We start from the raw sequence: 13,169 nt of genomic DNA, 5'->3' as shown, positions 1-13,169 counted from the left end.
GATTCTTGATTTTAATTCTTGTGCTCTAGGAGTATTATTAAGGAAGCTGGGGCCATTCTGACATGATGGAGATTTGGGCCTACTTTTTCTTCTATTAGGTATACAGTCTTTGGATTAATTCCTAGGTCCTTGATCCACTTTGAGTTGAATTTTGTGCATGGTGAGAGATAGGTGCTTAAACAGCATATTACAGGGACACAGCCACATCAATGTTTATGGCAGCACAATTCACAATAGCTAAATTGTGGAACCAACCTAGATGCCCCACAGTAGATGAATGTATAAAGAAAATGTTGTATATATTCACAATGAAATATTACTCAGCATTTAAAGAGAAATGGATGTAGTTGAAGAATATAATGCTAAGTGAAGTAAGTAAGCCAATCTCAAAAAACCAAATGATGAATGTTTCCTATGATAGTAGGATGCTGATTCATAATGGGGATGGGGGGCATGGGAGGAATAGATAAACTTTAGATAGAGCAAAGCAGAAGGAGGGGAAGGGAGGGAGACTGGAGTAGGAAAGATGGTGGAAAGAGAGACATCAATACCCTAAGTGCATGTATGAACGGACACATGAATGTTGTGACTACTTTGTGTACAATCAGAGACATGAAAATTGTGCTCTATTTGTGTACTATGAATTGAATTGCATTTGCTGTCATATATAACAAAATAGAATAAATAAAATAAATAAAAACCAAGAGATGTTTCTTTTTCCTGTAATCCTAGTGGCTCAGGAGGCTGAGGCAGGATTGAGGAATTCAAAGGATTGAGATTTCAAAGCCAGCCTTTGCAAAAGCAAGATGCTAAGCAACTCAGTGAGACACTGTCTCTAAATAAAATACAAAATAAGGCTGGGGATACGGCTTAGTGGTCAAGTGCCTGAGTTCAATCCCCAGTACCCACCCTACCTACCAAAAAAAAAGAGAGAGAGAGAGAGAGAGAGAGAGAGAGAGAGAGAGAGAGAGATATCTCTTTTTCAAAGAGAAAAAATAATAAGTGTTAGAGGTCTCGTAGAAAGGAGAATATCATTAGCATGGTAAATTTGTGCTGCCTCCAAGTGAAATAATATATAGGGTTTCCACAAAAAAAATTAAAAAATAGAACTACCGTGTGATCCCATAATACCACAATTGGGTATATATCCAAAGGAAATAAAACATTATGTTTTATGCAAAATTCAATGGCCCAAATATGGAATTAACCTAAGTATCCATCAACAGGTGAGTAGATAAAGAAACTGTGGTACATACACACAGTGGAATACTATTGTGCATAATAGAAAAATTCTATTATTTTTGACAATTCTTATGAAACTAAATTACATTATGCTAAGTCAAGCACTAAAATACATATACCACATGATCTCATTTCTATGTGGAATTGAAAGACATTGATCTCATAGAATGGTAGTTACCAGAAACTGGGGAAGTTGGGGGATGGGGTTGAAGAGCTAGCTGTTTGTCAAAGATACAAAATTGCAGTTAGATGATAATAATAAGTTCCAGAGATGTATTGTACTGCATGGTGGCTACAGCTAATACCCAATACATTAGCCAATATATTAGTTATAGCTAGTATCTAATATATTGTATCCTGAAAAATGTTAAGAAAATGGATGTTTTCAGCACAAAAATATCAATTAGTTGATATTTAATGTATAATAACTAGGTGAGATATGTTCTCTTACATATTTTGCATTTATTGTACAGCTCATATTTTAAAAGCATGTATGTTTAAATCAAAGTATTTCAAATATCTTACATGTTACATTTCTATAGAGGAAATATGCCTTTTTCATGTAGAATCAAGCTTAATTATAGACTTCTCTCATTTCCTTCTTCCTCCCACTCCTCAACACTTCCACTATATACATGAGAAGTTAGAAAGTAGATGACTAGATTGGGAAATTTGTTAATGTTTCTACTCATTTGTCTCCATAAATTAAAATATACTGAGTATTATTCAATTATTAACTTGAATCATTTGCTAAATGTTCTTTCTTTAATCAAAGCTTCTGATGGAAGTCTACATATTTATATAAGTGTTCACAGAATGAATGTAAAGAGTTTTCACTTTGGAAATGATAAACATGTGAGGTGATATTTTAATTAGCTAGTTATATAGTCATTCCAATGTATGTTGCAATAATATATTCTAATATATATTATAATATATATTCCTATATATATTCCAATATGTATACATAATGAATATGTAGAGACTATGTATATGAATATACATATATTCATATACATACATATGTACATTCATATATACATTCATATACAGCATGTTTTACATGGTAAATACATGTAATTTATCTGTCAGTTTAAAAAATTAAAAATGTCTTTGTAAAACAAAGTCATGTTATCCCAGTGATTTCAGGAGATAAAGAATATCTTTAAAAGTTTGACAATATATATAACCACATTTATATCAGTTATACTGAAATGCATGTTTTTGAAAGTATACCAATTTAAGGTAATTCTCAAGTCTAACATTCTAGTCTGATTATCAAGCTAGTTTTCTGTGTAATAAGGGAAAAGACACCTTATTTCACAAGTAACTTTCACTAAATAAAATTAAATTTCATTCATTTTATATCTGCCAACGGTATATGTATTTTTTCATTTAAATGACAAATTAGATTTTACAGTGTAAGTACAGAAGAAGAATTGATTACCTAAATGATCTGTGCGTGTTATAGGTATTGTGCATAGATTTTTCTCTACTTGTGTCCCTTAGTGGTCAAACTACTAGCAAAACAGAAATGAAATTCTGTGTTTAATTACCAATGTGTTGATCATTTCATGGGAGCTAGGGAGGAAACTATAAAGGAACTTCTCCCGAATCCTTTGTGGTTCACCAGAATCTTACCTTAATAGTCCTCTGAGTTGTGGAAATTGCATTCACCATGAATGGATTTCATGAAGTAACAAAGAACTTGGTCATGGAGAGAAAAGAGCCCACCCTCCAGGGGTTGTGCTGGGACTAGCAGTTGAATCTTGCTATTTCTAGATACTGCCTGGCATTCATAGCCAGGCCTGAGTGTCCTAGTGAACCTAAGCAATTTCATAGAACATTAACTTCAGACTGGACACTCTAAGATCAGAATAGATCAAGACAAAAAAGGTCTTATTCTTCCATAATCATATGTGAACACAGCCCAATTATGAACCCCATCCAAGCCTTCCCTGCATGCTTTCCCTTTCCCACCTAATGTAACTGCTGTTTCTTTATCAATTACAGTTTTAACGTCAGTCTGTTTTTCTTTCCCCTCAGATAAAATTAAAACAGTCATAAAATTATCTTTCCTTGCCTCCTGGAGAAGTTCAGAGAAAACCACTATTTCCTTTACTTCACTCCTACCCCAAATCAACCAACCAAAGTCCATATCCTATAATAGATTGTACACCTACTTCCTGGCCTGTGGTATGCTTGTCCTTCTTTACCATAAGTAATAAACTCAACTGGTCCACAGATATGTTCCTGGTGGTCTCTAGTTGAAGGACATTGGCATTGGGCGGGGGGATCTAAAGAGCTCGATGCCAAATACCAGTGTTATCAGAGGACTCTCATGTACTTGGTAGCATAATCTCTTGGAAGTTTCGGGAAGATGAGATACAACTTCAAAATACAAATTACAAAATGCCATAATGATGAGAAACAGGGGAAAGTATTATGAATGTGTAAAATGGGTGGACAAAGCTTTTGCTGTTAGAGGAAGAGACCATCTGCTGAAAGGCCATACAATGCCCAACAGCTGTATTACAAGTCTTTTTCAAAAGATAGTGAAGAATTTTAAGTCAGTGTCACAAATTTCACTCAAAGGAAGAAGTCTCAGCCACTACATATATTGTTCTTATATTTACAAAAGAAAAGTATAATGTAATTAAGGAATTAATGTTCCTCCCAGTTAACAACTAAGACTATAGTAGGGGAATTTTGAATAACTTCTTAGGAAGAATTAAGACAAACTCTGTATTTAGAAAGAATTAAAATCTTAATCAGTGAATTGAGAATTACAGGGTGCAAATGTAGATTAGAAAAATGAGTAATGATGGTGATTATTACAAAAGCATAGAAATAATGAATTTCTTAAAGCAGAAATGTGCAGAAAGTTATTCTCATGACAAAATTTTGAGAACTACTATATTAAGGTTGGTCTCATTTAATCACTTGTTAAAACTGAGCTATATACTTCAAGATAATACTTCTCTTTCTAGTTTTTAGCATTTGCTTGTCAATCTTTTGTTTTCCAAGAGAAGGAAGCATTTAAATCTGTCTGATTCTGAGCTTGGCTCACCCTCCACAGTGCATGTCCTTCCCTAATCTTATCTTGCCCTCAACCCTTTGCCTACATAGCAAGCACCTGCTGGGCATTCATGCCTGCAACCTGAACCAAGTTCTGCTCTCTCTCTCTCCACTAGCAGAGTAACATCAGAACATAGTAAATTATTGCTCATTTTTTTTTTGCTCTTATTTTTGTTTTCTGATTCTTAAGACTATTATCTCCCTTTCAAATTCTTTCTTCTTAGTGAAATGTGCAGATTATACTTGAAATTATTTTCTTATCATAACTTTAATCAGAGTTTTCATTTATGCTTTTATACCCCCAGTGACATTGGCAACTATTTCATTAATCCATAGCCCTTGTAACAAGTTTCCTAAGTATTCTGGACCTTTAATTGGGATAAAATGTGAGGATTAACAAAACAAAAATCTGATATCTGCATGACAGAAGGGCAGACTCATAAAGAGACAATATGATAATATGACAGTGAGACATCTACCCCAAGGTGTTAAGAGGGGATGCTGGGTTGGAGAAGGGTGCTAAGAGGCAGTTGGTGCAGGAAGTGATGGCTTACTTGAGGACCATAGAACACAGGTCGAGGTTTGGAGCATGAGAGAGTATATAAGGGCTTATGGGCATTTCACCAAATAGAGACCCTTAAGAAAGCATAAGAACATGTACTTGGGCAAGACTTTGGTATAATATACGAGGTCACGAAAAATAAGACAAATCATTGGAAAGAGGAGCACAAATGACTTCAGAAGCCAAATGTAACACAGAATATGCCAAATTGCCTTATTCTCAGGAATTCATCAAAAGCAATGTAGGACCACACAAGAATTTTAAAGAGGGAGTGTGATAAAACTTGCATTTAGGAGGTGACTCTGGTGTCATGGACATTTGATTGAAGAAAAGGCCAGGAGAAACCTAATGAAGTAACCTAGACAGGAAATTTGATTATTTGAATTAATAAGTGGCTATTGGAGGAAGGCATCAGAAAATATTTTGGAAATATTTAGTGGGGAAAGGGAGACATTTAGAAAGTGTGTGAATAGCCAAAGCCTGCTTAGTAATTAGCTAGGTCGGGGAGCAGGGAATGTCAAGGGTGAGTCCAAGGTTTCAGGCTTGAGTGACAAGGTGTAGAGAGATATAATTAACCTGGAGGGGAAAAGTAGGGCCGAATTTGGAGGAGAAGTGAGGTTAGTACTATCTGGTTTTAATACTGGCATGTTTACTAAACAATAATGGACCAGTCTGTTAATCTCTCTTAATTACTCAAATGAGGGAAATACCACTGACTTTAAAATCATTGTAAAAATTAGTTAAGTCTTTTATGTCGCTAAATACATGAAAGGCATTGTATTTTACTTACATTAAATTGCTCATTTTGAACAATTATCTTATGAGGTAGATACTATTATCTATCCATATTTTACAGAAAGGGAAGCAGAGGCAAAGAGGTTTACTAATTTGCCCAGTGTCACAGAGCTGGGATGTGGTAGATCATAATTTCAAACTTAAAGAAATCTGGCCACAGAAAGGATGCTGGACCTTAACCTATAGTTTATGTTGCTTCTCCCTAAATACTAATCACTTTGCATAATCATTATCTATAGGATTTGCAGGCACCCAGTAGGGATAAATAGGCATATATCACCCATTCATTCATTTAAAAAGGATACAGAGAAAACATACTTACACATTTTACTGAACACTAGCTATACGCATAATAAAACCATCTATCATGGAGTCATTTATAATTTAATTTTGAAGATTAAAACGTACATCATGAAATAACAACAAAATGGCTAGTTTATGTGCCCAAAGGGTTTCAACAGTCAAGATGTGAAGTGTCAACATCTGGAACTTGAACAATAGGCACAGAGGTACACATGGCTAAACTCAGGAGAATGATTGGAGCCATGAGATGTAGATTTGGTTCTCTTCAACATAGTTTATAAGTGAAACTATGAAAATAGACAAGATCATTTAGGAGGTGGGAAGATAGAAGGAGAGTGAGAGCCTAGAAAACCTGTAGAAAGGAAAATTGGGGAAATAACAATTTAATCTAGGTAAGAGTTTAAAAGCTCACTTAAATTTTGTGAGCCTCAGAGTTCTTCTTTGTGAAAACAGTCAGTGGATCTTTAAAGGTGTGCTAAGAATTATCCACACTTCTAATGTTTTTAGCTTTTGCTATTAAAAAAAGAAATGCAACTATTAGGAAAGTAGCTAAGAGTAATCTCCTCCTCTAACTCAGAAAACAAGCCCAGCTTCATAGCTGTTGCTTTGCCATGGTAAATAATTAAGCACTTTTTTTTTTCCTTCAGAAAGACCGGATCATTGCTTTTATTTATTCTACAGGATTTCAGCTTCAGAAATGCTCTCCCTGTTACTATGTACAGAAGTCCTGCATGGGAGATTTAAGAGAACAAAATGCCATCATGGATACTTAAGAGGAATATTAATGGGATAGAGAAGACAATGGGAATAATTGTACTAAGCTTCCTTTCTGTTTGCCTTTTAATACCAGGAATTGCTTTCTCCCTTTCTTAATCCTGTCTTTCCTGACTTCGTATAGGAAGGGATGAATTTTTTTTTAAATATTTATTTATTTGGTTTTAGTTATAGGCGGACACAATGCCTTTATTTTATTTTTATATAGTGCTGAGGATCAAACCCAGTGCTTCAGCATGCTAGATGAGTGCTCTACCTCTGAGCCACAATCCCAGCCCCTGATTTTTTTGTTTTTTAACTATTTTGGTAGGACTGCAGTACAAGGATGCCAATGAATGAGCTTCTCAAACTGACTCAATGAGAAATTCTCAGTGTCTAAGTCTACATAATTAGCACGATGTAAATTATAGACTATTTATCCATTAAATTTCCACAATTAGTTCTATGAGGATCTGTTATTTATTTTAAAAACAACAAACAAAAGCAAAAACAAAACACCAAATAAAAATCCCAGCCAGACTTGCTGGGAAGAACAGTATTAATAATGTTCCATTAAACTATCACAGGATTGCACGCAAAAAGGCTTCACAGCTGTACTTTATGGTAGAGATTTATGTCAATCTGAATATTTTTAAAAAGAATCAAGTATAAGAGATGAAAGATAGATTTTTAAATTGTTTAAATGATTAAAACTTCTTAAAAGTTTAGTCATAGTCCCAGTAATTGGGAGGCTGAGGCAGGAAGATCACAAGTTCAAGGACAGTCTCAGCAATTTAGCAAGGTCCTAAGCAACTCAGTGAGACCCCAAGGGTTAGGGATGTGGCTCAGAGGTTAAGTGTCCCTGGATTCAATCCCTGGTACCAAAGAATAAATAAATAAAAGATAATTTAGTAATAGTGATTAATAGAAAGTAAACATTTTAGTCAGATTTTGTTTTAAAAATATTATGTCTTTTCCATTTGTCAAATACTTATTATATGGCAGGCACTGGGAAAATGCTGCTTCTGACTGACATGAGAGGTTGTAAATGACTATTGCCTTCCTGGAGTTTCTCTTTTCGCTGGAAGCCGACTCTAAGCAATAGTGTTGATCTGTAAGCATGACCTGCTCACCATATACTACTTGCATCAGAGCTTGTACCTTATTGCATTGTAAATGCCCATTTTATGCCTACTTTGATATAAATATTGCCCTCGCAGCTCTTAAAAGGATGTGGTTCATAGAAACTACACATTTCCCCAAGAGACTAGGCTAAAATTTAGACAACTCTTTGTTCCCATTTCAGACAATTAGTTCAACAAGAAATAAATTGAGAGATTAAATAACCAAAAAAACCTAAGGTGCATACTGTAGTTATTTGACTCTGGAGGATTTCTATGGGCTATACGAAATTTGTATTTTAAGAATAAATTATGCATTTGAAAAGGCATTGACAAGAAGCTTACAGCAGGCAAGAGAAACGGTTTTGCCTATTATCTTCCTTCAAATTCTATAAGTTTTTCACCCATTTGATCCATTTTTTTTCTTCAAAAGATTGGCCCACCAAATGGGTCTGTTGATGTTGGACATGGTGGCACCCTCCTGTAATCCCAAGGGCTGAAGCACAACATTCAGATCACAAGTTTGAAACTGACCTCAGCAATTTAACAAGGCCCTGTTTCCAAAAATAAAAAAAAAATAAAAAGGACTGAAAGGACTGGAGGTGTAGCTCAGTGGTAAAACACCCGTGGGTTTAATCAGGGGTGAATCTGTTTGTGGTCCCTGGGAAACTGCTTTATGAATTTGACTGTGTTCATCATTTACTAATAGTTTTGTTGTTGTTGTTTTGTTTTGTTTTTTAGTTTTCAAAGGGTTTTATTCCATGTGAACAAAATTCAGAACTGTCACCTATAAAAAGATGTTGAATCTGTATAAATGTTTAGCATAGCATTGTTTCAAATAGTGCTCTCTAGAGCCTATTGGCACACAGTAGGTGCTCATTCAATATTTTTGTATAATGTGTCCATGAATAAATGACTCGGAAAGACAGAAAACCCATCAATTAAGGATTTTTTAAGGTTCAGGAATTTTTTAAGGAAGAATAATTTTGCAAAGTTCCAGTTTACTTACTAGGAGTTTATATGTGCTCTATAAAGATACTATGCTCAGGGTTTTATGGTCATTAACCACTGTACTGAATATTACTTCATTTCTAAATTTCCCAGAATGAGGTTCAAGAAGTACACCTTTTAATGCATCTGACACATTTCAAATAGAATAATTCAAGTTCCAGACTAGGACATAAATGAACCTGTAAATGAATTTCAGCTAGACTGAGGTGTTCTTAATTAAATCATGTCTTAAAACAGGATAGGACAATAACGACTAATATATTTTTTGATTTCCTAAAATTACATTAGAAGAAGTGTAAGATTTATATTGAGAACATTTAATGACAGCACAGGTTAATTTAGAGATGAAACTGATGATATGTTAGAAATATTGTCCTTGTTCTACTTTTAAACTTCACAAGCCCTGAAGGGCAAGCACACAATTCTTTCCTATCTTAGTACACTCTGGAGTCCTTGGAGAATGCAGCCAAGCTGTCTCCTACATCCCCTCTACAAGGCTTGCCAATTGTCTGTCATTTCCTCCCATATGACAGTGTTTGTGTGACAAAGGTCTCCGAGAATGTTGCAAAACATCTTCAACTATTTAGTAGAGTACTACCAAGCACATAATTAAAAGTGGTACTGGTTCTCGACATGGCTTAATTTGTGAGAAGATACCAAATAGAATTCACCTAACCCTTCTCCACAAAGAAATTGGAAAATCTTCTGTGGAACCTCATCATACTAATGTCCCCTTGTAAAAGAAAAGTGTCCAGAGGTTTAGGCAGTTTCTGCATTTGTACTTAGAATAAACAAGACAGTAAAACTAATTATTATCAGACTAGTTTTTTTGTTTTTTTTTTTTTTTTATTCCTGGGTGAGTCTTTCCTTTTCCTGACACATAGTTCATTGTTTGAGTTTCAGAGAGTCATGTTGAATGAGACAGTATTTAGAATTCTAGTCATCCAATATGAAAACTGTTTATCTATGTCCCCCATGGTTCTTAGTCAACATCCCTCCTTTTGGTGACACACCCTACAATTTTCATTCAAAAAGCTATCCTTAAGAAAAAACACAAACAACTAACTGATACATTTTCCCTTTTCATTCATTTTAAATAATTTTTTAATTTCAAAATTTTATGACTTTTTGGTGGGAAAAAAAATCACTGAGAGGCTGAGGCTGTGGCTCAGTGGTAGAGCGCTTGCCTAGCATGTGTAGAGCCCTGGGTTCCATCCTCAGCACCACATAAAAATAAATAAATAAATGTATTTGTCCATCTACAGCTAAAAAATATTTAAAAATATATATTTTTAAAAATTCACTGCAAAGTTTAGTTCATAAATACTAAGAATATCAATATCAAATGAAATTCCTCAAGTAGCAACCCCAATGAACAATTTGTGCCAAAAGCAAAATGAGTCATCTTCACATCAGGAGCATTATATTATATATTTCTTTGCTGTAAGAGAAATCTGCTCTCATTTAAGGTCCTACCCCTCAGTCTTAAATTCTTTGCTAGAGATTTGTCCACACTTTGAATGCTTTTCTTTTTTACTTTTTCCTGACAGCAATTTTTCTGAGTTCAGCAGCTTATCTGTTTTCCCAGGTGAGTTTTATTATCCTCAGGTGTTTGTTTTCTTAAACTCTTAGAACAGTTCATTACGAAGTTGTCATTGTCTTTTACAAAAGGATCTGATTTCAAATAATTGTTGTTTGTGTAGTACATCATTTGAAAACATTTCAGACATTTCTCCTTCCCTCTGTCAGGGTTACAGGAGTCTCATGTATTGCTCCACACCTCCACTTTTATTAAGAGTATACCTGAGAACAAGGCAGGTATATTCTTTATTTGATCCAAACCTCACCTGAGTTGTCTCAGTGAAAGGGAACAAGGAGTTTGCACATTTATGAGAATCAGCCAGAATGCTTTCCCCAGAATTCCGCATAGCACCAAGCAACTATTCTGCAAAAACTAAAAGCTACTGACTTTCAAAAAGTAAAACAGCCTAATTCATGCTCAGGCTTTGAAAAGTAGCATGGAGAGACACAGCGAATTGCTGTTTTGTGTCAGCAACTGATTCCTCTCTAAATAAGCATATCCTTATTAAGTTCCCTTTCTGGATAAGTCATTACTCTAGAATTATTCTATTCTTTGCAGCTTCCTAGTCTTATACAGCATTTGTGAGCACACCCTTAAAAAAAAAATTCTGCTACATAACAAAATCTCCCACGACCCCACAAACAACATAACTGTTGCCTAAAGTCAGTAAAATTTTCATGGTCACAAATGATGAATACATTTCATGGTGTGAAAAACTTTTTTCTTTCCTTTCTAGGAATTAAGAAGATTGCCTCTTTAAGATTATTTTAGTATATTTGCCAATTGTGACAAGCAGCCAAAACATAAACTTTCAGAGTTTTATAAATGAAGGACATGCAACCTCTACTCTGATTTTAAAAGCAGTTTTTCCAACTTGGAAGAGAAAAATCTAATTGGTTGGGACTTAGAGATCCTTTTATGGGATTAATATTATAAAAGGCCTATAAGCAAGTAAATAGAAATTGACATAAAATATGAAATTAGATAAAGACTCATCAGCTAAATTTAGAGAATATGTAGGAATAAAAATTTCAACTAAATTTACATGAGAAGTTATGTTTTTTATACTCTCTAAACAAAAGACATGAAGTGTGAAAATGGAAATTTCATAGGATGAATTTAGAGACTTATGAAAATGTAAAATTTAAGGGTTAACATCAACTTTGGTTGCAAGCTCATAAATACATTTAAAAAAGCATTATACACTAAATTATTATAGCAGATAGCATTTATTTTCCTCAAGGCCTTAAACTAATGACTGTTATTTAGTAGATGAAAGTGTATCAATTACAACGATATTTATAGCCATGCTCCCAAACAAGAAGAATTTTGCTCACCACCTTCTAGAAGAGCGTGCTTGCCCAGTCGTAGGACCTCAAGACCAGCTTCAGAGAGACTGTGGGAGGAGAGGCAGAAAGTAAACACATGATCTCTACAGCACAGCAGCTGAGAGCTCAAAGAGGAGTCCCAGGCTCTCCAGCATTCATTTATCTACAAGGTTGTCCTAACATCTGAAAGCCATTGATATCCTGAGCATTCTAACACTTCAGGCACATGCCAAACACAAGATAAATATAGATCCTTGACACCTGAGACAAATGAAATGGAAGTTAACTTGAAAAATCTCACTCATTTTGTGCCTCACTTGAGGAAAATAAAACCCTTAATCCTTTTCCTGCTGAAACCTGTTATGCCCCTAACAAAAATTGCAGTGATTATGAAACATGAAAATTCAAATTATTATTTGTTAATAATCAATTTGCTCTTCTTCATGATTACCGGTTGCTCTGATGGTAGAGGCAGGCTCAAGTTTCCCTTTCCTGATGGAGTACAAAAGCAATATGCACTATTATAGTGAATATTGAGAAATATTTAGTCAACAAACAGGTTTCTGCTTCAGTCACTGTTACAGGTGAAGTGAGTGAAATATAAAGTCTATCTGGTAAACTTTCTTAGTATTCATTTTCCTATGTATTTTTAGGAGTAATTCAATAGTAATTGTTTACCTCAATTAATGAAGTGGAATGTAGCATGTGTTGCCAGGGTGCTTAGGCTTAAATTATTTACTTATTTTTTGTTATTTATTTATTTTTATATGTTGTTTTTAGATATATCTTTAATATTTTGAAACAATTGTATAATGTATTTGATTCCAAATGGAAGTTGCACCTATGAGTAAGGCTCTTACTCAGCCTGAAATAGTCCTGTGTTTACAAAGTTTTACTCTGAAGAAATAATGACATTTCTAATAATAAATACTCTCCTAGGATTCATACATTAAGAATCTCTATTTTAAAGCAAAGTAAGCAGATAAACAAGAAGGGTCATACTGCTCTCTCAATATGCTGAGGTATTAAATATTTTCAATTTAATGTATCTTTTACAGAATAGTATCAAGGGAAAATGATAAACTTCTGAGTTACCACTCTTTAAGTGAAAGTGTGCTGTAACCAATAGTACCCACCACTACAGGAAGAAAAATGGTTATCAAATAGCCAAACCTTTGTTTTCATAATTTTTCTTAATGCATCTCATGCATTGAGCACTGTCTATGCATATCATATCATTTCACTCTAGTTTACTAATTTCAAAATAACTTTTCAAATCAATTTAATATTTTAAGCACATCTTCCAGAAAAGAAAACTGAAAGTAAAAGATAAATATTGACAGCTGGGTATATGGCTAATAAGTAGTTCATTTGTGAGCCTAATCCACACAATT

The 13,169-nt window shown here is 34.3% G+C and overlaps 1 protein-coding gene across 1 annotated transcript in view; it reads right to left on the bottom strand.

Moving 5' to 3' along the window:
* Positions 1–11,881, bottom strand: part of Cd36 (CD36 molecule (CD36 blood group)) — a 91,582-nt gene extending 79,701 nt beyond the window's left edge. The window contains exon 1 of the mRNA XM_071613482.1: positions 11,785–11,881. The gene's annotated coding sequence lies outside the window, so the exon portion shown is untranslated. The remainder of the gene's footprint in view (positions 1–11,784) is intronic.
* Positions 11,882–13,169: the final 1,288 nt, after the last annotated feature.

This window comes from Marmota flaviventris, chromosome 1 (genome assembly GCF_047511675.1).
Source record: "Marmota flaviventris isolate mMarFla1 chromosome 1, mMarFla1.hap1, whole genome shotgun sequence".
Taxonomy (NCBI): Eukaryota; Metazoa; Chordata; class Mammalia; order Rodentia; family Sciuridae; genus Marmota; species Marmota flaviventris.
Note: the sequence above shows the minus strand (reverse complement) of the source record. Positions and strands in the feature narration are given on the sequence as shown.